Source organism: Bombina bombina, chromosome 6 (genome assembly GCF_027579735.1).
Source record: "Bombina bombina isolate aBomBom1 chromosome 6, aBomBom1.pri, whole genome shotgun sequence".
Lineage (NCBI taxonomy): Eukaryota > Metazoa > Chordata > Amphibia > Anura > Bombinatoridae > Bombina > Bombina bombina.
This window is the reverse complement of record NC_069504.1, coordinates 947172317-947196452: the sequence shown is the minus strand read 5'-3', so window position 1 is coordinate 947196452 and position 24136 is coordinate 947172317. Positions and strand designations below refer to the sequence as shown.

Below are 24136 nucleotides of genomic sequence, written 5' to 3'. Positions count from 1 at the left end.
CCCAGGAGCAGTAATGCACCATAAGGATTCATCTGATGTTTGGTAACTACAGAAAAATGCCTCTTGTCATTGGCTCACCAGATGTGTTCAACTAGGTACCAGTAGTGCATTGCTATGTGTTGATTTGCATAAATATATTCTGTACTTCTACAGTGGCCTCTATTTAAATAAGAGATGACACAACAACATTTCTATATACATTTGTGAAATAAAAGGTTCTTAATAGATGCAAATGTCCTATTAAGTAAAATTAGCATTCATTATAAATAACTTGTAGACAGGATATGTTAGAGTGCATACTCTGGGGCTTCATTTTTTTCTGGTTATTCTATTGCGTACACATCTTTGCAGATTCATTGTTTATTCAAAGCTGAATTGAATTCCCTTCATATTAAATTCTGAAATGTGCATTGTTTTTAAAAATGCAATAAAACTATCACATTAACATTTCTATATATATTTATACCAATCTCTACTAATAAAGATATAAGAACGGCAGAAACATTTACAAATATGTGTCATCTTGCAGCTCCCGTAGTCCTTGGAACTTAGCCTATGGTTATTATGAATTACTCCAAAAGCCTCGATAGCACATGGACATAGCTGGAGGTCAATGCTGAATTAGTCTGCTAAATTCTAATTACTAACAAGGTCTTTATGCTGCACTTATAAAAATGAAAAAGATGCAATGCACTGAAATCCAAGACATTTAAATATAATCATGGGCTCATGAGCAGTACTTGTATAAATAATATAAGAAAATTATACTATTAACTATTCCCGGTTGGAATATACATTTCAACAGACCTTTAGCCATGTACAAGAGAAAATGGGGGGGGGGGGGGGCATTTCTAGACTGAGAGACTTTTGCAAAAAGTTAAAGAGACACAAAACCCCAAAATTTTTATTTTATTATAAAGATAGATAATAGAATTTTGAAATTGTTTCCTTTTTACTTCTATTATCAAATTTGCATGTTTCGGATGTTATTCTTTGTTAAAGAGATATTAAGATAGGTAGCGTGCACATGGCTGAAGCACTATGTGATAGGAAATAGTGCTTCCATCTAGTGTTCTTGCTAATGTATAAGAGATAACTAGAAAATAAAGAATATTTTATAATAGAAGTAACTTGGGAAGTTGTATAAAATTGCATGCTCTATCTGAATAATGAAAGAAAATGTTTGGGTTTTATGTCACTTTAAGTGTAATACTTCTATAGTTATATTTTATTATTTTACTTACATTTATTTATTTGTAATGCACTAAGTGTGACAGTTATGTTCTTAATTCAATAAAAACAAAAATGTAAATTGTGCGATTTGAGATTTGTGTTTGTTTAAATATAAAAATAGAAGACCCTTTAAAGTTACATTGTATTCAAGTTTTTTTGTTTTTTTTAGCCTAAATGAGGAGATAAAAAAACTAGATATATTTAAACAGTTAATTTCCTAATAGTCCAATGTTCTCTTGTAAGACTTAAAGGAATGTGTTCTTCTCGACCAAGTTGTATCAAATGCCTTATTAACCAATGATTTTCTAACAGTGATAACATTTTTTGAGTACAAAGTCCCTTCAAATCAAATGAATTTGATCTATTCATCCATTCCCCGAGATTAAAACTGAAATAGCAATTTGTACAATTAATGCGATTACTTATGAAACTAAATTAGACATATCTATTGGCAATTTTTTCCTGAAATTACTTTTTTCTTTCTGGCTGAATTAGTCAGTGTGTTTTCAAGTGATCACAATGTAAAAATGGATCCATTCATTAAAAGCCCTTTTCATGTGTTACGTACTTAGGATAGAAACTGGGAAGCCACCAGAAACGGACATATACAAATATGAATTTGTGAATTATTGAACTTCTAAGTAGGGGCATGCCTTTGTGTACCTGAGTTCAATAACAACAGTGCAAGCATTTGGAAATGCACAATAAAGTTGTGAATGTGTTTGGAATTTGAACTCACAAGAGCACATTCCCTATAAAAATAAATAAAAACATTCCCAAAGGTGCAATATTTGCTGATACAATATTGCAGTGGAGCACTTTCACACAATTTCAGTGGTATTAAAATCCAGTTTAAGAAGATATGATAAGTCCTTCTAGTTGAAACTTGTAGTCTTTTTCTTGTGGTCAGATCATGTCAAACAGGAAATGCTGCTTTTACAGTCAATAAATGTACATATTGTAATATATGTATAAACACACACACTATATATATAAGTCTCACAAAGGAAAGCACTCTCCGGTCCGTTCTTTAACAAAACTTCTTTACTGCAAAAGTAACAGTTACATATGCCCGTCCTCAGACATGTGTGTATATGTATGTGTATATATATATATATACATATATATATACACACACACATATATATATATATATATATATATACACATATACACACACACACATATATATATATATATATATATATATATACTGTGTGTGTGTATATATATATATATATATATATATATATATATGGCATAGAAAAGAAACAGTCCAGCGAGCCGTCTTGAAACCAACAACTTCTTTAATGCAACTCCAGGTACAAAAAAACACACCACGTCCATATAAAATGTTGAGTCCTCCAGATTAAGCCGTAGCCGGTCTTACGCGTTTCGGCTTGAAAAATGCCTTAATCATAGACCATGCGGCTACATCCGGCCTTAACCCTTAAATAGTGTCTGGGAATATAAACTATTGCGGACATGTCAAAAGTGCATACACCAAAAGAACATAAGTGACTTAGTTAGGATATGTATTTACAAGCTGTCCATTAGTTAAAGTAACACATCCTTCAAATACTAAAATGCTTATTGGGTTCATTACTATTAAGCTAAAGAGAACGAAATTAATGTTAAATGATGTCTATCTCAAGCAATAGAAAATATAAACACATCAAAATAATTGCATTTGGTTCCCTTCTGTCACAATATTAACATCATTAGTTTAAACATGGGAAAATAATCATCCTTAAAAGACACTAATAATTCTGTATGTAGCCCAATTTAAATCCTCATGGGATCAACCTATGGTATCATATTGGGCAATCTTATACTATATATCCTAGTGTTCATGTACTACTATGTGTTACTAAGGAAACCCTAAACTATGATGTATTAAAAGGATAGGAATCTGTATTATATAAAGTGTTATTTACTTAGACCTATGGACAAACCCTATTATTAAGTCGAGATAAAAATTAGGAATAGTGACTTTGTAGCACTCTCATTCAGAATTGCCAATGATTAATTATGTCTCCTGTAGCATTGAAACCCTGCGGACGTCTTGTCCGCAGGGTGAAGATCCAGAATGCCTCCCTGTGTAAGAGTTTGGCAGTTCTGTCTCCCCCTCGTGGAGTATTTCTTATCTGTTCTATCACTTGCCATTTAAATGTTTTCACTGCTTTATTGTGAACCGTAATGAAGTGATGAACCAGATCAGAGACATCTATATCCTTTTCAATGTTATTTAGATGCTCTCTGATCCTGAATCTCACTTCGCGGGTCGTACAACCCACATACTGTTTGTTGCACTCTGTGCACTGTGCTACATATATGACATACGTGGTTCTACAGTTTGTACAGTTAGATAGAAGAAAAACTCTTTGTGTGACTTTAGATTGAAAGCGATTAGTCACATTAGTATGGCTACACGCTATACAAGCCGTAAAGTGGCATTTTAAAGTGTCCTTTTACTAGAAGCCAGCTGCTCCCACTCGTGCTTGATTTCCTAAGCATACTCGGGGCTAGGATATTACCTATTGTTCGTCCTCTTTTGCGGACAAAATTGCAGCCTTCCTCTACAAAACACTTTAAACCTTCATCACCCGTTAACACTGAGAAATGTTTTGCTATAATGTCACATATTTCTCTAAACTGCGGGCTAAAAGTAGTGGTGAAGATAGGTTTGTTTGAATCAAAAGTATCACTGTGGTTTATACCTTTCTTTTGTAGCATACTGGATCGCTCCATTCTGTTAACTTCCACATACGCCCTATTTACAATTTTTGGATGATAATCTCTTTCCAGTAGTTGTGTCCTGAGGATATTTGCTTCCTTCTGGAAATCTGAATCCAGGGAGCTATTCCTCTTCAGTCTTATCATCTGTCCTTTTGCCACCCCAAACCCAGTATGTCTTGGATGACTGGATCTGGCGTGCAAAATTGTGTTAGATGTACTAGGCTTCCTATATAAGGATGTTATCACTTTTTGGTTGATAATGTTGCCAGTTAGAACGACATCCAAGTATGGTACAGACAACTTCTCCCAAGAGAACGTGAATTGCAAATTCACACTATTTGAATTTAAATATGTGTGAAATGCCGCTGCCTTATCTTTAGACCCAGTCCACGCGAAGAGCAAGTCGTCTATATACCTCTTATAAAATTTAATCTTGCTTCTAAACGTGTTAAGTTCTCCAAAGACGTGGGACCTTTCCCACCAGCCCATGAAAAGATTCGCATAGGCTGGGGCAAATTTGGCACCCATCGCGGTCCCACGTCTTTGGAGAAAAAACTGGTCTTCAAATTTAAAATAATTATGTCTTAGGAGAAATTGTAGCACTCGTAATATATATGCCTTTAAGTTATCATCATAGTTACTGTACATATTGAGAGAAAACTTGATAGATTCTAGGCTGAATTCGTGTGGAATACACTAATAAAGACCCACCACATCCACCGTGATCCACGAACAGTCTATATCCCAAGCAACCTGTTCCCGACTGTTCAATAGATGGGTGGTATCCCTCAGATAAGAGGGCAATTGCAGTACTAGAGGTTGCAGGAACGACTCAACCCAAGAAGAAATTCTCTCGAATAAAGACCCTATACCTGAAACAATGGGCCTTCCCCTCACCTCCTCCAAGGATTTATGCACCTTGGGGAGGTGATGAAAAATTCGGATAGACGGTGTCTTAACATTCAGGTATTCGAAAGTATCCTGGTCTATGAGACCCTCCTACAAACCATCATCTAAAGATCCAACAACTGCAATTTAAAGGTCCCTAGAGAGAGTTTGATATACTGCTGTATCAAAAATTTGTCTTTCAGCCTCCTGAATATATTTAACCTTGTCAAGTACCACAATGCTGCCCCCCTTATCTGCCTGTCTGATGACTATTCCATCTTTCTCTTTAAGAGTATCCAGAGCTAGTTTCTGCTGTTGTGTCAGATTCGGGGGGGCAGCTCTGTGGTATCGGGACAAAAGTATAAGATCAACCTCTACCAACTTATGAAAGGCCTCAAGGAAAGGGCCTCTTTCTTTGGTAGGATAGAAGACTGAACGTGGTTTGTAACCAATGTGTTCAGTTTTTGCAAAGGAATTGTAATCCCCTGACTCAAAGAAGAGATCCTGTAGGAGCTGGAAATCACACGCTTCCTTAAAATCAATTGTGTCCATAATAGGGGGTATACCTGTGTATAAACCTTGTGAATATAGAGAAGGGGTTTATTCATCTCCAGTGTTCCCCCTGCTTAAAAAAACTTTTTTTAATGTGAGGTCTCTCACTAAACGATTAACATCCGTAATTGTTTCAAAGAGATCAAAGGGAACACTGGGGACAAACCCTAAACCCATGCCCAGAAGAGAAATTTCATCCTCACTGAGTACGGTTTCAGAGAGATTCACAATTTTTATATTTTGTACTTGTTGTAACGGTCCCTTCCTCTTCTGCCCTTTTGTGCATATATATAGGTTTATAAGTAAAAATATAGATTGAGCAATCAAGGTCAGTATGCCCATCATGCCTACATGCAATTGGCATTAACGTGTTTTAGCAGTGGTGAAGATTGAAATGGATTCCAAAAGTTCCTTTTGAACTCATGGTTGTGGAATCATGTTTGTAAGGCCGTTTATGAAGATGCCAGTTCTAACAGTAACAATCATGACAGTGCTAGTGTGACTTACTAGCTGTTGGGGTCCTCCTGACCTCAGTTTTTATGCAGATCCCCTTAGTTGTACAGGATATCACAAACTCAACACATATACATATGTAAATTAACCTATAAATATATAAATGTGTTCCCTGGCCACTGCAGATCGCCTACATAAAAGTGATGAATAGAGATTTAATGAATCAATACCTTGTATGCTAATTAATCTCCTGTGGCCATTTCTAAATTTCTTGCACATGAGCAACATGATATAATGATTCAAAATAATCTTGGAATACTTGTAAATATGTCCAAAAGGATATTTTGGGGTTTTATTAAAAGGTGCTAAATTTGAAAAGGATAAAATGGTCTTGAAAAGTCTCTTGAAAATGGATTGTGATCACTGAGAACTTTTCACCCACATAGTAAAAATAGGGCTTATTTTTGTGAGCCAAAAATAATGGTTGGTGCAGGAAATGCTCTATTGTAATTGCGTCAAAATGTAAAAAGGGGCCTTTTCAGTGAGAATTTTTATTTTTATTTTAGTTGCATCAAAACAAAGTATTTACCATTAATTTACTTATTTTTAAAACAGAATTTTCAGTGATGAAAAAAATATGTTTTTATGTTTCTGAGGCTTGTTACTGTCCACTAATTATGAAAGTTATACTTCACACCAAATAGGCAGTCTGTCCCATAAGATAAGTTCTGCATAAATATACTTCTTGCTGGTCACAAATACAATTTAACCACCTTTAACTTGAATAGGCTAAAACATCAAGTATTAAGCAGGTCCTGGAATTCTGAGTAAAAGTCCCATCTTATAAATCATTAAAATAGTTTCACATTAACCTCTTAAGGACATATGACGGAATTTTTCCGTCATAAAACAATTGAGCAAACTGAAAGCTGTGTCCTTAAAGGGTTAAGTTGAAAATCAACATGGGGAAAACCAACAATCTTTAAATATAACTTTATTTTATTAGTAAAACAACATGGTTGAACATTGCTTTTTCATTGTGTGGTTTTAATTTGTTTAGCCTAAAGTCTTATTAAATTCTGATAGAGTTGTGCGTTGGTTTAGTACCACTTTCTTTCAGTTATATTTTTAAGACAAATTAGTGTTTCTTATGATGCAGAACTTTGATAATGCATTACGTAGTGTTAGAAAATCAGCTTTAGAACAGTGTCATCAGTGGGTGACAAAATATAATGGTAGTGTGTACAATATAGATCATTCTTGGAGCTTGACCATGTCTGATGTAATCAGTGATCAGTGGTGATGTCATACAATATGTAATGTCACTGATTTTATTTTTTATTTAATATGTGATATTACTACTGACACTGATGATGTCACGATCATCAAAATCTGAGGTATTTGGTATATGTTTTTATATTGTTCTATCTAACTTTCTTGAGGTTTTAAGCATTTAATTTAGATATTAAGAAAGGAAGAGTAAAACACAAAAAGCTATATTTTATTAACTTCAAAAAATATGGTGTATGTTATAAATAAATCTATTTATCTATCTATCAATTTTTTGTGGGTTAGTATAAGCAAACTGAATATTGTAAAGTGGATAAGGACATTTATATTTATTATAGTTTAAGTTCTCAGTAAAAAAAACAACATATATGACATATATGTATGTATATATATATATATATATATATATATATATATATATATATATATATAAAGCAAATGTAGCAGACAGTCCAGAGTTCTCTCTCAAGGAGTATCACTTTTTGCAATTTTGCCTTTAAAGTGCACGTTTGCCTTGGAGGCCTGCCATCCTCCCATATATAATTCCAAAAAATAGATAATGGCAACAGCACAATCTTTAAAAAAACTTCTTCTTTATTTAGTACAACATCAGGATAAAAACATAGCGACGTTTTGAGCCTCTTGGGCCCTTCCTCATGCATTTTTTAAACATTGTGCTGTTGCCATTATCTATTTTTTGGAATTATATACACACACACACGCGGGCTATTGCTAGTTGTGTCATTTACAGCTAGAATGTCCCTTTAAGTGTACGTAAGGGAAATGAACAATATATCCACAGTGAATAAAAATATGAATGCAGTCTGAAAGCTTGAGTATAAGTGGGCAGAAAAGTGTCCAGTACACTTGAGAGATTATATAGATAGCAATTTGATTTAGGTTGGAGTATGAGGGATACATTGCATAAGAAAAGCCAAGACACACACACACATATATACAGTATATATATTGTTGACAGTAGATTATAGTATGTAACAAAGATAGCCAGCATTATAAAGAGTTGTCAAGTGAGGTGAGAAGGAAAAAAAGATACAGATAACCTCATGATGATTTACACTGAAAGCATAGTCAACATTGACTGATTCCTAAACACCATTATTTAAAGAGAGAGAAGTCCAAAAACCACTGGAAAAGCCCCCCAAAAAGTAAAATGTAAAACAATTTTGCTGCTTTTAACAATATTGTTATGAGAAAATAAACAGGAATAATAAGAATAGAGGAACAATAGCTATTAAAATTGACAAATGCTACTAATTATTAAATATTTGCAGTCATGCTACTAATTATTAGATATGTGCATCTGTATTTGCAGAGATATTTTAGTGCTATACCTTTACTCTAATAATGAATGACAAAATAATGCACATACCCAAAATGTATTCATGAGTTACCTTATGTTTTGTTTTTTAATTGTTAAATATAGATGCATTTTTTTTTGCAAATCAAAATAAATAACCTGTGTTAAACATTTTTTTTTATTCAAATGGATCTTATAAGTGTTTATAAATATTAAAGCTCTGCTAATGCTTAAAGGGACAACAAATATGTGATCAACTAGCTCCAAGCAGTGCATTGCTGATTCTGAGCCTACTGTTAAACAAGAGATACAAAGAGAATAAGGATAATTTGATAATATAAGCAAAGTAAAAAGTTGTTTAAAAAAATCCTTAAAGTTTAATGTTGGCTTTGATGTCCCTTTAATATGAATCTTATTTTTATTTAATACAAGCTATAATTTTATAATCACAAGCCTTAAAAATATATTTTTCTCTTATTGAAATAATCCAAGCCAATATATTATGAGCCTTAGATGCAAAATATGTTGATCCCTTGACTATATATTTAAATGATGTAGCTACTGCCTGTGAAAGACATTATTGATAAGTATTCCTACATCTGTATTTGCATTTCCAGACTCCAACAATAAGTAATGTTGATTCCCAAAATGCATTTCAGTACTATTTGGCAACATACACATAATTATTAAATAAATGGCAAATTAATCAATATGCACTATTTCAATATTTTATGCTGTGAAAGGCTGGTGTCATTTTTCAGCCTTTATTATTGTTACTATATTAATTTAATCATGTTGATGGAATTAAAGGAAAGAAAACAGAGGAGTAGCTGGTGGTCAGATTTTTTTTAAACCCCTTGGGCCATATGTTGATGTATGACTTAAAGCTACTTCATGCAGTACATTGCCCATCATACCACATAATGTAGATCCACGCCCATTCTGCTCAGGCAGTCTCAGTTGTTAAGTGACAGCCAAGAGCTGTTGTTCCTGGGCATCCAGCATCTGCTTTTATATGGTAATGGAGCTTGATCAGTTCTCTGTTACCATCAGTGGCAGATCCAGAGGGCTCAACAAGGCAATAGCTCCCACAAAAGCAAAGCCAGCCAGTCACTGTGACAGCAGTGCACTAAGAGAGAGAAAAGTGAGGCACACGCTGCCCCACTAAACCTTTCTGATAATTTTCTACTATAGACCAGCAGATGACTCTTTTCTGCCCGGGTATTTGCTCTCTAAGCTCTGCTGCAAGTTTCCTGCTTGACTTCACAATAAGGTGATGTGCAGCTGCATGCACAGGATTGTGTACATGTTAATGTTTGTGTATGTTTGTGTATATGTGCATTTGTTTGTTTTGTGTATATGTATATGTGCATGTGAAAATGTGTATATGTGAATGTGTTTGTGTATGTATGTGCGTGTGTGTGTGTTTGTGCGCATGTGTATGTCTGCGTATATATGTGTAGGTGTGTGTATCTGTGTATGTATATGTGTATGCTTATATGTATGTTTGTGTTAGCGTATACGTATGTGTATATGCACATGTGTTTTTGTGTATATGTGTGTGTCTGTAACTATCTCTGTTTGTGCCGGTGGGAGGGAAGGCAATAGACAGGTTAGAATGGCGCAGTGTCAGAGGTAGTAGGGATTTGGAGGGAGTGGGAGGAGCCCTACACTGCAGAAAGAAATTGAAGGGAAAGGGAGGGATGGGTCCTCCACTATGGAAAAGTGGTGGAATGGGGGAGTAGGGGCACCCTAACTATTGATCCCCAGGAGGTGGGGGGACCACAACACTACAGAACAGACAGCTGCCACTAACAAAGATGACTACCACTAGTGGGGGGGAGGGTTTGAGAGATGTTTGTTAAGGATCAGGGAGGTGGGAGGGTTGAGAAGGGATCACTATACTGCAGAAAAAAAATAATAATAAAAAAAAGCCCTTATCTGCATACGGGTAAACTGTCTGCCAGTACTTTAGATGGTGGTGATAAGTGTGGGTGGGATATATATATTTCACCTATTTTTCACTGATTTTTTCACCCAGTAACATTTGGAACACATAGGAGTTCATTTACAGTTCATTCACAGTTGAAATTCCACGAAGTTGGACTTGATAACAGTTGGACTGTTATTTTTGTTATTGTTTTTGATTTTTCACACTGTCATTGCAAACCCTGGACCCACACAGCCCACGGTCATATATTCCACTCACTGTACATGACAGCATTTTATAACACAAGTTAACTTACACCAGCACTCACTCAGCGAGGTCTGTAATAGATTTGCTCAAGAATTTTTAAAATCAAGGTTGACTACTAAGATCAACTATTTGGATGATTTTCTTCATCATTAGCTTACCAACACGCTTGTTTTTATTATTTATTTTTTATAGAACTCTTTTATTGTACATTGTGAATCCACAATCTTTATTAACAGTTATTGTATTAATTATTTGTAATAAACTGTACAATTGCAGATACATCCACACCTCATTGTGTTTAAACACACTACAACTTATTGAGATTCTTAGTCACCTGGCCCTAATTGTGGCGCTCTGTACATAACCTTTTACCATCATACACATAATTAGAGACTGTTAAGTTAAATTAAACTTAAATTGATTGGATATGACATTTTAAGCATTTTTCAACTTTTAAAATCAGTTTGCATAGTACTCTTAGTATCCTTTGTTAAAGAGTAATTCTAATTGAGCTCAGAAGTGTGCAATTGTGATACTATCTGGCAGCAGTGATTGCAATATTGTTTATAGCAATGTTATAAATTGTTACACTTCTGCTATAGACTGCTATAGACATGTGCACACTCTTAAACTCCTATCAGACTTCCTAGATTTAGTCTTTAACAAAGTATAGCAAGAGAACAAAGAAAGTATAGCAAGAGAACAAAGTACATTTGCTAATAGCAGTAAATTGAAAAACATAATGTATGCTTACCTGATAAATTTCTTTCTTTCCGGATATGGAGAGTCCACAACGAAATTTCAATTACTAGTGGGAATATCACTCCTGGTCAGCAGGAGGAGACAAAGAGCACCACAGCAAAGCTGTTAAGTGTCACTCCTTACCTATAATCCCCAGTCATTCGACCGAAGGGAAATGGAAAATGGAATAACACAAAGGTGTAGAGGTGCCTTAGGTTTAGTCAAATCTTGCAAATCTGTTCCACAGAAGCTTAATTTTTGAAGGCCCAAGAAGAGGAGACGGCCCTAGTGGAATGAGCTGTAATTCTTTCAGGAGGCTGCTGTCCAGCAGTCTCATAAGCAAAACAAATCATACTTCTCAACTAGATGGAAAGAGAAGTAGCAGTAGCCTTCTGACACTTGTACTTACCAGTGAAACAAACAAACAGGGCAGAAGACAGGCAACAATCTTTAGTAGCCTGTAAGTAGAATTTTAGAGCACGCACAACATCCAAGTTGTGCAACAGACATTCCTTATGAAAAGAAGGATTTCCTGAATAATATTTCTATCCGTAACCACTTCAGGGAGAAACCCCAATTTAGTACGAACAACCGCCTTATCTACATGAAAGATAAGATAAGGCGAATCACACTTCAAAGCCGAGAAAAAAAAAACTTCCAAGATAACACTTAATATCTATGGAATGCATTTTATCAAACGAAAGCATTTGCTCAAACGGAGCCAAGGTTAAGACTCCAAGGAGGAGCAACACATCCGCCAGATGCTTATGTAAAAGAATAGATAATGCAGAAATCTGACCCTTCAGAGAACTGACTGACAACCCTTTCTCCAGACCTTCCTAGAGAAAGGACAAAATTCTAGGAATCCTGACCCTACTCCAAGAGTAGCCCTTCGATTCACGCCAATAAAGGCATTTACTCCATACCTTATGGTAAATTTTATGAGTAACAGGCTTGTGAGCCTGCAGCATGGTCTCAATGACAGACTCAGAAAACCCACACTTAGCCAGAACTAAGCATTTAATATCCAAGCAGTCAGCTTTAGAGAAACGAGATTTGGATGGAGTAATGGAAGGTCATTCCTCAGAGGCAACCTCCAATGTGGCAGAGATGACATCTTCACTAGATCTGCATACCTGATCTTGCGAGGCCATGCAGGAGCTTTTAGAATTACAGACGCTCTCTAATGTTTGATATGAGCAATGACTTGTGGAAGGAGTGCAAATGGAGGAAACAGATATGCTAGACCGAAACCCAAGGAACTGCCAGAGCATCTATCAGAGCAGCCTGAGGATCTCTTGACCTTGAACTATACCTTGGCGTTCTGCTGAGATGCCATCAGATCCAACTCCGGCACCTCCCATTTGAGGGTTAACCTGGAAAACACCTCCGGATGGAAATCTGCCTCCTAGTTGTCCACTCCTGGATTGTGGTTGGCAGATAGACAACAATTGTGAGCTTCCACCCACTGAATAATCTGTGCCACCTCCTTTATTGCTAAGGAACTTTGAGTGCCTCCCTGGTGGTTCATGTAAGCCACTGAGGTGATGTTGCCGATTGGAACCTGATAAACTGGGCTAAGGACAATTAAGGCCAAGTCATCAGAGCATTGTGAATTGCTCTCAAATCCAAGATGTTTATGGGGAGAGCAGACTCTTCCTGAGTCCATAGTCCCAGACTACTTCCCAGCCTAGCAGGCTGCCGTCCGTGGTCATGATCACCCAGTAAGGTCTCCGGAAGCATGTGCCCTGAGACAGATGCTCCTGAGAAAGCCACCACGGATGAGATTCTCTTGTCGACTGGTCTAGATCTATCCTCTGAGACAGGACCAGATGGTTTCCGTTCTATTGTCTGAGCATGCATAATTGCAGAGCTCTCAAATGGAATCGAGCAAAGGGAATGATGTCCATGGAAGCTACCATCAGACCAATTACCTCCATACATTCAGCCACTAATGGATGAACAGTAGACTGAAGAGAAAAGCAAGAGGAGAGATTTTTGGATTTTCTGACCTTTGTCAGAAAAATGTTCATAGCTAGGGAATCTATTATGGTCCCTAAGAAAACCACCCTTGAAGCTGGAACAAGGGAAATCTTCTCCAGATTCACTTTCCATCTGTGGGAATGTAGAACAGACAACAAGATCTCTGTATGAGAGTTTGCTTATTGAAAAGATGGCCCCTGAACCAATATGTCATCATGCTAGGGCGCCACTGCAATTCCCAGAGACCTGACCACTGCCAAGAGAGCCCCCAGAACCTTTGAGAAAATTCTGGGAGCTGTGGCAAGGCCAATGGAAGAGCCACAAATTGAAAGTGCTTGTCTAGAAAAACAAATCTCAGGAATTTGTGATGATCCCTGTGGATGAGAACATGAAGATATGCGTCCTTCAGGTCTATGGTCGTCATGAACTGACCCTCTTGGACCAAAGGAAGAATGGAACAAATGGTTTCTATTTTGAAGGACGGTATCCTGAGAAACTTGTTGAGGCACTTTAGGTTCCCTCTTTTTTAGGAACCACAAACAGATTTGTTTGTGGTTCCTAAATCCTAGACCCAGTTCCCTTACCGGAACTGGAACAATCTTTCCCAGGGAGGAAAGGTCCTGAACACAGTTGAAGAATGCCTCTCTCTTTACCTGGTCTGCAGATAATCTTGAAAGGTGAAATCTGCCCCTGGGAGAGAAAGTTTTAATTTCTATTTTGTAACCCTGAGATACTATGTCCACAGCCCAAGGATCTGGGACATCTCATATGCACACTTGACAAAACAGGGAAAGTCTGCCCCCACTTTATTTGATCCCAGACCAGGGGCTTACCCTTTATGCTGACTTAGACTCAGCTGAGGGTTTCTTTGATTGCTTCCCCTTATTCCAAGTCTAATTTGGCTTCTAAGAAGACTTGGACTGCTCCTGCTTGGAAGAGGGAGAGGACAACTTTTGACCCTTGAAGTTAAAAAAGGAACAAAAATACTTTGACATCCTTTAGGTCTGTTCTTCTTTTCTTGTGGTAGAAAAGACCCTTTTCCACCCGTAATAACAGAAATGATTTCTACCAGACCAGATCCAAACCAGGTTTTACCCTTGTAAGGAAGCTCCAGAAGCTTGAACTTGGTCAGCTGACCAAGATTTTAGCCACAGCGCACTGCGGGCAAGGACAGTGAAGCCAGACATCTTGGCTTCCAGTCTAATAACTTCCATGTTAGCATCAGAAATAAAGGCATTGGCTAGTATGAGAGTCTTAATCCTGTCTTGGATTTCCTCCAATGGAGTCTCTACCAAAATTGAATCAGACAAGGCGTCGCACCACTAAGATGCCGCACTTGCTACTGTGGCAATACAAACTGCAGGTTGCCATTGACAACATTGATGAACATACATCTTCTTCAAATAAGCCTCCATCTTTTTGTCCATGGGATCCTTAAAGGAGCAGCTATCCTCTATAGGGATCGTATTTCTCTTAGCCAGAGTAGAAATAGGCACCGTGCACCATGAATCCTTAGTGGAGTCAGCAACAGGAAACATCTTTTTAATGATGGAAGACAAGGAGAAAGGAATCCCTGGCTTCTCCCATTCCTATGAAATAATCTCTGTCACATGGTCTGTAACAGGAAAGACTTCCACAGAGTAAAGAATATCATAGTATTTATTAAGTTTACTAGACTTCTTAGGGTTAACAACAACAAAAGTATCAGAGTCATCCAAAGTAGCCAATACCTCCTTTAACAGTACACAAAGGTGTTCAAGTTTAAATCTGAAGTTTACTTCTTCAGTATCAAATAAAGGAATTATACTGTCCGAATCTGATATTTCACCCAGAGAGGCTACTGACGTAACCTCCTCATCAGACTTGTGAGGGAGGAGAATCTGAGTAGCAGTAGGTAGAACAGAAACCTTACTATCTGAATGTCTAATTTTCCTCTTGCGTTTTCCCAGCATAGGAAAAGCAGATAATGCTGCAGATACTGCAGAAGATACCTGTGCAGCAAAATCTGCAGGCAAATAAACTACTCTAGGAGGCTGAGAGGAACTGCAGGGCAATGTATGGGATGCCATTGAGGCTTGGGACGTATGAGGAGAAAGCTGTGGCATTGCCAGAACAGCATCATCCTGAGACATTGGGCTCATAGGTCAATAATTTTTGCTTACACTCTAACGTGCTAGTTAAACATGAAGAGCAAAATTGCATAGGTGAAACAATTTGGGCCTCTAGACATAATAAACATTTATCAAAAGCAACATTTTCATTACAATGTCTATAAATGAAAATCAAAAATATTTTATTCCCAAAAATAAAGTAAATAAATAAACTCTTAATAAAAGATGGTCACTTTAAATGAGTCTTTTTTCTCCAAAGCGTTATGACGTTTAACATCCAAAGTGAAAGAAACTAAACTTAGTACTTCCACACCTCAGCAATATTGAGGTGCCCTATCGCAATTCTAGAGACTCGAAAACAGTGCAGAGACTTGCTTGAACACAACCTCACTTGCCAATGCAGAGAAAACAGAGATGCTGCTCCACTCCATAATCGGAAATACAGGCATCACGTGACCGGCCACACATGAACTGCGCATATACTAAAAGCATGCATTCCAAACAAACTGCGTAGTAACAGAGTGGCTATAACGTTAAACACTACTGATAAAGATGTAAGCAGCACCCAGTCAAAAAAAATTCCCATAAACACTATCCATAAACAAAGCCTCATTAAAAACCTTTTGTCTCATACAAAACATTAATAAAGCAAGAGCCACAGAGGAACAGTCCCCAGAAAAGGGATTAACTCATAGTCACATACACTGTGTCTGCAACCCTAAATCCTGCTTTAAGGATTATTATGTCCCAATTATTTTTACTGCAGAGATAAATTATGTTTTTAAAGTGCGAGTCTCCAGTACCTAGAAGACAAAAAGGCACTTACCTGCAGTCTAGCTGTCTGACAGGAAGACAGCTCACAAGGTGTGAAAGGACACATACTCCTTACAGAGACCTGTAGAAAAAAGAAAGAACAGAGTGGGGAGGGCGGAGCTAACTGCTGAACAGAGTGGTCGGAATCCTCAAGAGCTCTGTGCTATACAGCTAGATCTGACCACAACTAGCTCACTCGAGAGATTGAAGGCTCATAAAACAAAATACCAGCAGAGACAATGAGACCGGAGGAGCCCACAGCAGCAGATACAAGAGGCAGCCGCAGAGGCCCAGCTTGGTGTATCATAACACAGCACGCATTTGCTTGCACTAAAGATACCGCAGTCTAACTACATCTTTCTTCGGAGGGTTGGGGCTCTGCTCTGGTAGAAGGAAACACCTTTCCCTGAGGCAATAAGAAGCAGCAGAGTGAGACTTCAACAGCAACTGGGGAAGGTAAGCGGGGCTACCTAATCTGTCTACGGACTTACCAGTGACTCTTTGTCAGAGGGGGTTGTGACTTGTCTTCCCCAGCCTTTGGCCCTCGCTACTTTCTGTCAGGCTCATCAAGACAATAAGAGATTGTGGTAGGGGAAAAAAATGGATCCATCTGGTGAGCTGCAGGGAAACCCTGAGTGGCGTGAAAAGCGACCATCTTGGCTCATTTAACCAGGGACTGGCAGTGATGATCAACCATAATCTAAATCACCTCAGCAGTCATGCCAAAATGGGTAGTCTAGCAGATGTAACTCAGTCCTTGCACGACAAAGATAACAGCTAACCCTATACTTCCAGGTGGCTGCAATGGAATACCACCATAAACTAACCAGTACAGAGACACCCATTAACCAGCTAATCCAAATTCAAGACCCCTTGAGTCTCCAGATCCATAGTGCTGCAGTAACACCCTGATATCCACACTAACTGGGATAAAGCTTCCCTATAACAACAGGAGGGACATATATTTACTTATTTACCTGCTGAAGGGGAACTGACCCCAAAGAGTGACTGTCTTAATCTAAGGAGAGAAACTTAATGGCAGACATAATATAAGACTGACAATCTTGCTGGGCCGACTACCTGACCTTCTCCCCCTTACCCATCTACTTGCCCCTAGTGGATATTATCCACATTCCCTATCCTTGTATTGCCCTACATGGGTTTGTCCCTTTGAGGAGGCAAGGTATTTAGGGTACCCTCTGCCTATTTTACTTTTTATTTCTCTGCTGAATAGTATATTAAGTCGAGACATGTAATGTTCTTTAACCACTGAGTAAACTCCGTCAGCCCCACCATACAATCTTACGCTCCTCTCTAGACAGAATAGTCAACCTATTACCATTTTACAATAAGTGGAAGTACATACTATACTATTCAATCATCGTTGAAGTTCACAATGTCTCAGTCCTCAGTAGAAAGAAACAGAAGAACTCCTCCACTCCAAAACGTACAATGGCTGATCATTTTCACCAACTTAATGTCCACACATACTTCATCGGAGGATGAAAGCAAAGATAATATGGCCTCCTTGAATTTAAAAGTAAATGAATCATCTGGCCTTATCTCTACAGACAGACCACTCATCTAACAACATTGTGGAATCGCTTAAGTCCCTACTAGCTGCACACAATGACTCACTATCTAGGAAGTTCGATAAATCTCATACATATCTCAAAAGAGATATTACAGAAATAGGGGAATGAACAGATACCCTAGAACACAAGCAGGAGGATTTTATGGTAGATCATACAAGCCTCGTCAGATACTCTCAGAATCTAGCACATCAAATAACTGACTTGGAGATGGCAGACCCGGAGGACTGCTCAAGGCACAACATCGTCCACATCAGGGGAATACCAGAAGAGGTGTCTCTGCAAGAACTGGGAGATTTCTTACAAGATTTATTCAAATCTGTACTGGGCGAACCTGTCAATAAAAAGTCACTAAGTGATAGGGCCCATAGAGCTCTGAGACTGAGGCATATTGATGAAGACAAACCAAGAGATGCCATAATAAGTTTTCATTATTACACCTACAGAGAGAAACTACTTTGTGCAGTAGCCAAACAAGGAGCAGATAGGTTTGCAGGACTGCAGATCTTTCAGGACTTTCAGGACATCCCACACACACAGAGGACTCAAATACAGATATGGATTCCCAGTTCACCTCTTTATTACCAAGGATGGACAACAGTATGTGGCTTCCACTACCGATCAAGCCAGATAACTTTTGCAAAGATAGGATCTCCTCCCAATGGCGGAAGATGCAGCTGTTCCCAATATACCTCCTCTTCTCAGCAATTAAGGGTCACAGCACCTGATTGGCAGCGCCTGGCTCAGAGACCCCCTCAACCCAACAAGAGACACCCCCTTCAACCGTTACTTTTGCTTCCTCTTAGACCCACTTTAGACTGACCGAGTCTGCGTCTTGTTTTACTTAGCATAATCTTAGTAAAATTTCCAGTGTGGATCTTGCTTGCCTTTCTTTTTTTCCCCCCTCTTAGGCCAACTCAAGAGGTGCAACAACCTGATGACAGGCTTTGGACTATAACAATAAGAACTTTCCTTCCAGAGTCACGTAAGCCCTGGTTTACGACTGGGATTATGTTGTTTGCTGTTGTTACTGTTTATTTTTCACCCTTAAGAATATCAAGTTGCAGTTTATTGTTTTTATTTTTATTGACTAGACTAACTGAAACTCAGGTTTGTTTAAGAAATGTTTGATGGACACTGAAGTATACATGGCATTGATAATTTTGCCTCTAAAGGCACGTAAGACCTGATCTTCTATCAGGATAGTATTATTTGCAACTGCCAATGTTTACTCTTTACACTAGGTTTAAAATGCTGCAGAGTTGTCATGTCGTAGCTTCCTTGCTAATTTTAGTTGCTATGTATCCTCCCAATGGGGTGGGAACTTGCCACCACTAAAATTTGAAAGGTCTGGGGGGGGTGGCTTCTCACCTCACTGATGGGATGCAGACCTGGATTTAGACTAATAGCTAAGACTGTTTAGTAATGGTTTATAGAAAATATAGATTGTGTTGACGTAACCTATTTAATTCAAGGTTCATTGTGGAAAAGGTTCTCAAATGGTGCAGTATCAAAGATATCTAATAAGATCCCCCTTAGATCTATATGTTCTCCCTTCCCCCGGTTTACATATAGTCGAGGGAACCCAACCACTTTGTTTCATTTTTATCTTAGAATATAGAACTGGACCTAGTTATTACTCCCTGACATTTAGAGCATAATACTAGTTACTCTTGGAATGAGGTTACAAGTTACCTTGTTTCCTCCCCCTTCTCATGGGCTGATGGGATAGAGGCCTTCTGGTCCATCTCTCCCCCCCCCCCCCCATATATTGAGTTGTGTCTTCTTGACTTCTATGCATTGTAAAAAATAAATTAAAAAATGCACTTTTATTACCCTTACCCCCATTAGTTCCCTTAGTATATCTTTGACCTTCACTACCCAATCATTTATCTGGGATCAACACAATATAACTATTCCTACGCCCTTTACACCCACTCCCATACCAACCTATCCCTCCTACAGATATTGATTCCCTCCCTCTTTATCCATATCCTGACTAATCAATATAAGCCTACACACATACATCAGGATACAGTAGGAGGGCAATATAACATAATTTAAACAACTAAGTAGAGAGGTATGACACTACTCAGAATATCAACGCTTAATGCTCAGGGCCTTAATTCTCCCACTAAACGAAGCCTCTTGCTCTGCTATCTCCTCCATCATATCCATGTTGCTTTTATACAAGAGACCCATTGGTAGGAGGGAACTAGCTTTTTCCATAATTCTTCATACTACCCGGTGTGTTAGTCAGCCTCATATAAAGAAAATAAAGAGATGTGGCGGTTCTGGTCCACCGGTCCATTAAATGTGATATAGAGTACATTGAAAAGGACCCAGAGGGTAGATTTCTTATAATGGTGTGTAGATTAAATGACACATTATGTACCCTAACTTCCATATATACCCCTAACACCAGACAAATACCATTTGTACGTGCACTTCTAGAGCATGTAGAACAGCTGAAACAGGGATACCTCTTTCTATGGGGTAATTTCAATCTAATATGGAACTTAAATATAGACAAAAAGACCCTGGGGAATCGTTCCATTGACCGCAGCATGGCCTTACATTCATCAGCCTTCAAAAAACTCATTTACCAGCATAACCTATACGACATCTGGAGGTGCCTGTCTCCAGAAGAGAGAGACTTCACCTTTTTCTCCAGACCGCACAACTCATATTCCCGAATTGACTTCCTATGCTGTGATCCTAGATTACTTGACTCATTTACACAACCTTGTATTAGACAGTGTGCGTGGTCTGATCATGATCTGGTTTGTGAAGATTTCTCGCTTCTACATGTGCCAAATAGTGGCCCTCCTTGGAAACTTCCTGAGAAGTTTATCTTGGACAGGGAGATACCAGAAACTGTCTGTATCATACAAGAGTTCTTCTCACTGAATGACAAGGGAAATACTAATTTATCTATGGTTTGGGCAGCGTTCAAAGCATATATGAGAGGCCACTATATATCTAAGGCAGCTAAATCAAGAAAGACCTAAGAATACCCTTAGTTAATTAGCTAAGCTATATGCTGACCTTAGACATTTAGAAACAACTAAAAAAATTGACCCAACTCATTTAATGGCTCAGAAAATAGGGCCTATCCAAGAAGAGATAAACAAAAGGGAGAAAATGAGGGTCCAGGATAACCAATTTAAGCTTCAACAAATGTACTATTACAGGGGCAATAAAGATGATAGGCTACTTGCAGCTAAAATTAGATATCGAACACAACAGAGGCAAATAGCGGCAATTAAAATGTGAAGTGGCATGGTTTACTCGCCTAAAGATATAGGCTCTGCATTTGCAGAATATTATCACACGCTATACAATCTCTGTGATTCCGCTGAGACCTCCCACCCTGATCAGCGTGTGATACAGTCCTTCCTGGAATCCCTCCAACTACCCTGCCTAGCCTCTAAAGCTATTGGGGATTTGGTGTGCACTTTCTAAATAGATGAAGTAAAGAGAGCGGTGAAGTACCTTAAATCCCACAAAGCCCAGAGTCCACACCTTACATTTACAGAGAAACTTCCAATTCTGTACCAAGATCCTGGGAGACAGAGGACTCAAATACAGATGGGGATTCCCAGTTTGCATCCTTTTATAAAACCTACTCTCTGGAACTATTAAGGTTCCTTTTGAGACTTTATAGTGAAACGGCTAAACTAGCTCATCTCCCATGCGAATACCTTGAAGCAAACATCCTCACTATTCCCCCCAAGGAAGGGAAGGACCCAACACTCTGCGAAAGCTAAGGTCAATATCGCTAATAAACATTGATATCAAGATCTATGCAAAGATCCTAGGAAACAGGCTAACACTACACATCCCTTCTATTGTACACTTAGACCAGGTGGGCTTCGTTTTGGGATGCCAGGGTATCGACAACACCGTAGGCTGTTAAAAATATTTATAGAGTCAGCGGACATGGGCCTTCCCTTCCTTGGACTCTAACTAGATGCCGAAAAGGTTTTGGTTTGAGTGAGCTGGGAATATATTTTCTAAAATCTAGAGACATAAAAAAATCCAGGGCTTTCTCTGTTCAGCAATTAAGGTCCTTTACTCCACACCAACAGCTAAGGTGAGAGGTGCAGGATTCTGCTCCTCATTCATATCTATTACTAATGGGATGAGACAGGGATGCCCGCTGTCTCCCATCATATTCACCCTGTCAATAGAACCGTAAGCTTGAGAAAGGGGCAGGAAGCCTCAAAATGTTGCTCCAATGAAGGTGTTTTCTTTCATCAGAGTGCTACCTTCTTCCTTGTTTGTACCATATTTGCATTGCACCTTGGAGAGGGGTCCTTGAAGGTTTCATCACCTACTATATGCATCAGTGCAGTCTTTGGCTATACTGGGGGTGACCCTGGAGTGCGGATCCTAATATTGACTTTACCAATAGAACCATTAGCGACAGCCATCAGGGGATCTAGAGATATTCAAATACTGATTATCCATAATACGGAACAAAAGTTGGCCCTATTCGCAGATGACCTTATAGTGTTCCTATCAAATCCCTTTACTTCCCTACCTTCCCTTTTCAATCTCTTAAATCACTTCAGCACACTTTCATACCATAAGGTCAACATCTCTAAGATGGAAGTCTATTTTGTTGGTTTTTCAGTCACAGACCTCTGAAGCCTTAGGCGATCCTATCCATTTAAGTGGTCCACGAGAGGCATTCAACATTTGGGAGTCTTCCTCTCCCATGACAAAGCTATAACACTTGGAGAAAATTATGAACCTTTACTGAAAAACATTGCTAAGTTACTCAAATTGACAATATATGATGAGGTTTTGTGGCTGGGCAGAGTTGCTGAGGTCAAAATGATGATCTTGCCGAAACTCATATCTTTTTAGATCCTTACCCCTCCCAGTTCTGGCATCCATCCTTGCTAAATTCCAGATGCAATTAACAAGCTATATTTGGAATGGAAAAAAAACATGAGTAGTGGTCCACATCCTCCAAGCTCCAGTAGATCAGGGAGGTATTGCCTTACCCAATGTTCGCCTATATCATTATGCGACCATGCTTTCACATGTCTCAGCTTGGGGACCTAATCTCCCACCTTCTAGGTGGTAAGCTAAAGAACAGGCCTCTCTGCTGGCATATGTACACCTTGATTATTTATTGTGGATCCCACCTCATAGCCGCAACCAGCTCCATATTCCAAATACAATAATTGAAGAATGCAGATGATCTTGGCTTAGACTATGCCACAGTTCCCAAAAAGCCCCTTACCCGTCCCAGATCCATACTGTTGGGGGACTCCTGCATGGCATCTCCAATATCCACATCAATGTATGGAAAGCTAATTTTCTACAAAAAGTTGGAGATTTTTATTCTGAAGGCCACCTTATTAACCATGCTGAGCTTCTAATTCTGATGAAAAGAAGCTTAACCATTTGGGAATTTAGATGGTCCTCTAACCTTCAACTTAATAAACTGCTCTCTATCCACTCCTCCTGCATGACACTCTCACTTTAAAAACACCACATCTAATAGCATGGGAACTGGAATGGAAGCGGAATACACCCCTCAACAGTGGTTCCAAGCTATTACTACAACCAGGGCTACCATACACTGTGTTACAACATACAAATTATATTACAAACTGCTAACCAGATGGCACCTAGTCCCCACTAAACTGCAGAAGTTCTATTCCAGTTGTCTGGATCTGTGCTGGAGGGGATGCAGAGAGAGGGGAGACCTTCTACACATATGGTGGAGTTGCCCATGATTGCAAAACTACTGGATGAATACCAGATCCCTATGTACTAACCTAGGCCTCCCAGACATCACTCACCCAAGTATGGCCCTCCTTCACCATGACATACATACCCTCCCTAGACATAGCCAATATCTTTTGATATACATACTGATTGCTACCAAGCTACAGATAGCTAGAAATTGGAAAAAAAAAACTTACCCCCAAAGTGGCAGGGAGTTTTAGAGATTGTGAGATATTTTTAAAACATGGAAGAAAATGTGCTTAGGTCTACAAAACAAATAGACACATTCTGTCTCATCTGGGAGCCTTGGGAATTATTGGCAAAATAAACACATTGGTTAATTGACAAACCCACCGGTTATGGTCTTTTGGTACCCAACCCACTCAACTGCTGACCCGCCAGGCTAAACACTAAGCCTATCCTGTACAACCCTTGTCACATGTGAATCCCCATCACTCTATCCCCTCCCTCTTCCTAC

General features: G+C 38.6%; 1 protein-coding gene across 2 annotated transcripts in view; it reads right to left on the bottom strand.

The window, feature by feature from the left end:
- The window catches only part of GABRB2 (gamma-aminobutyric acid type A receptor subunit beta2), a 633978-nt gene that overhangs the window by 56792 nt on the left and 553050 nt on the right, over nt 1-24136 (bottom strand). The gene's annotated exons all lie outside the window — the stretch shown is intronic.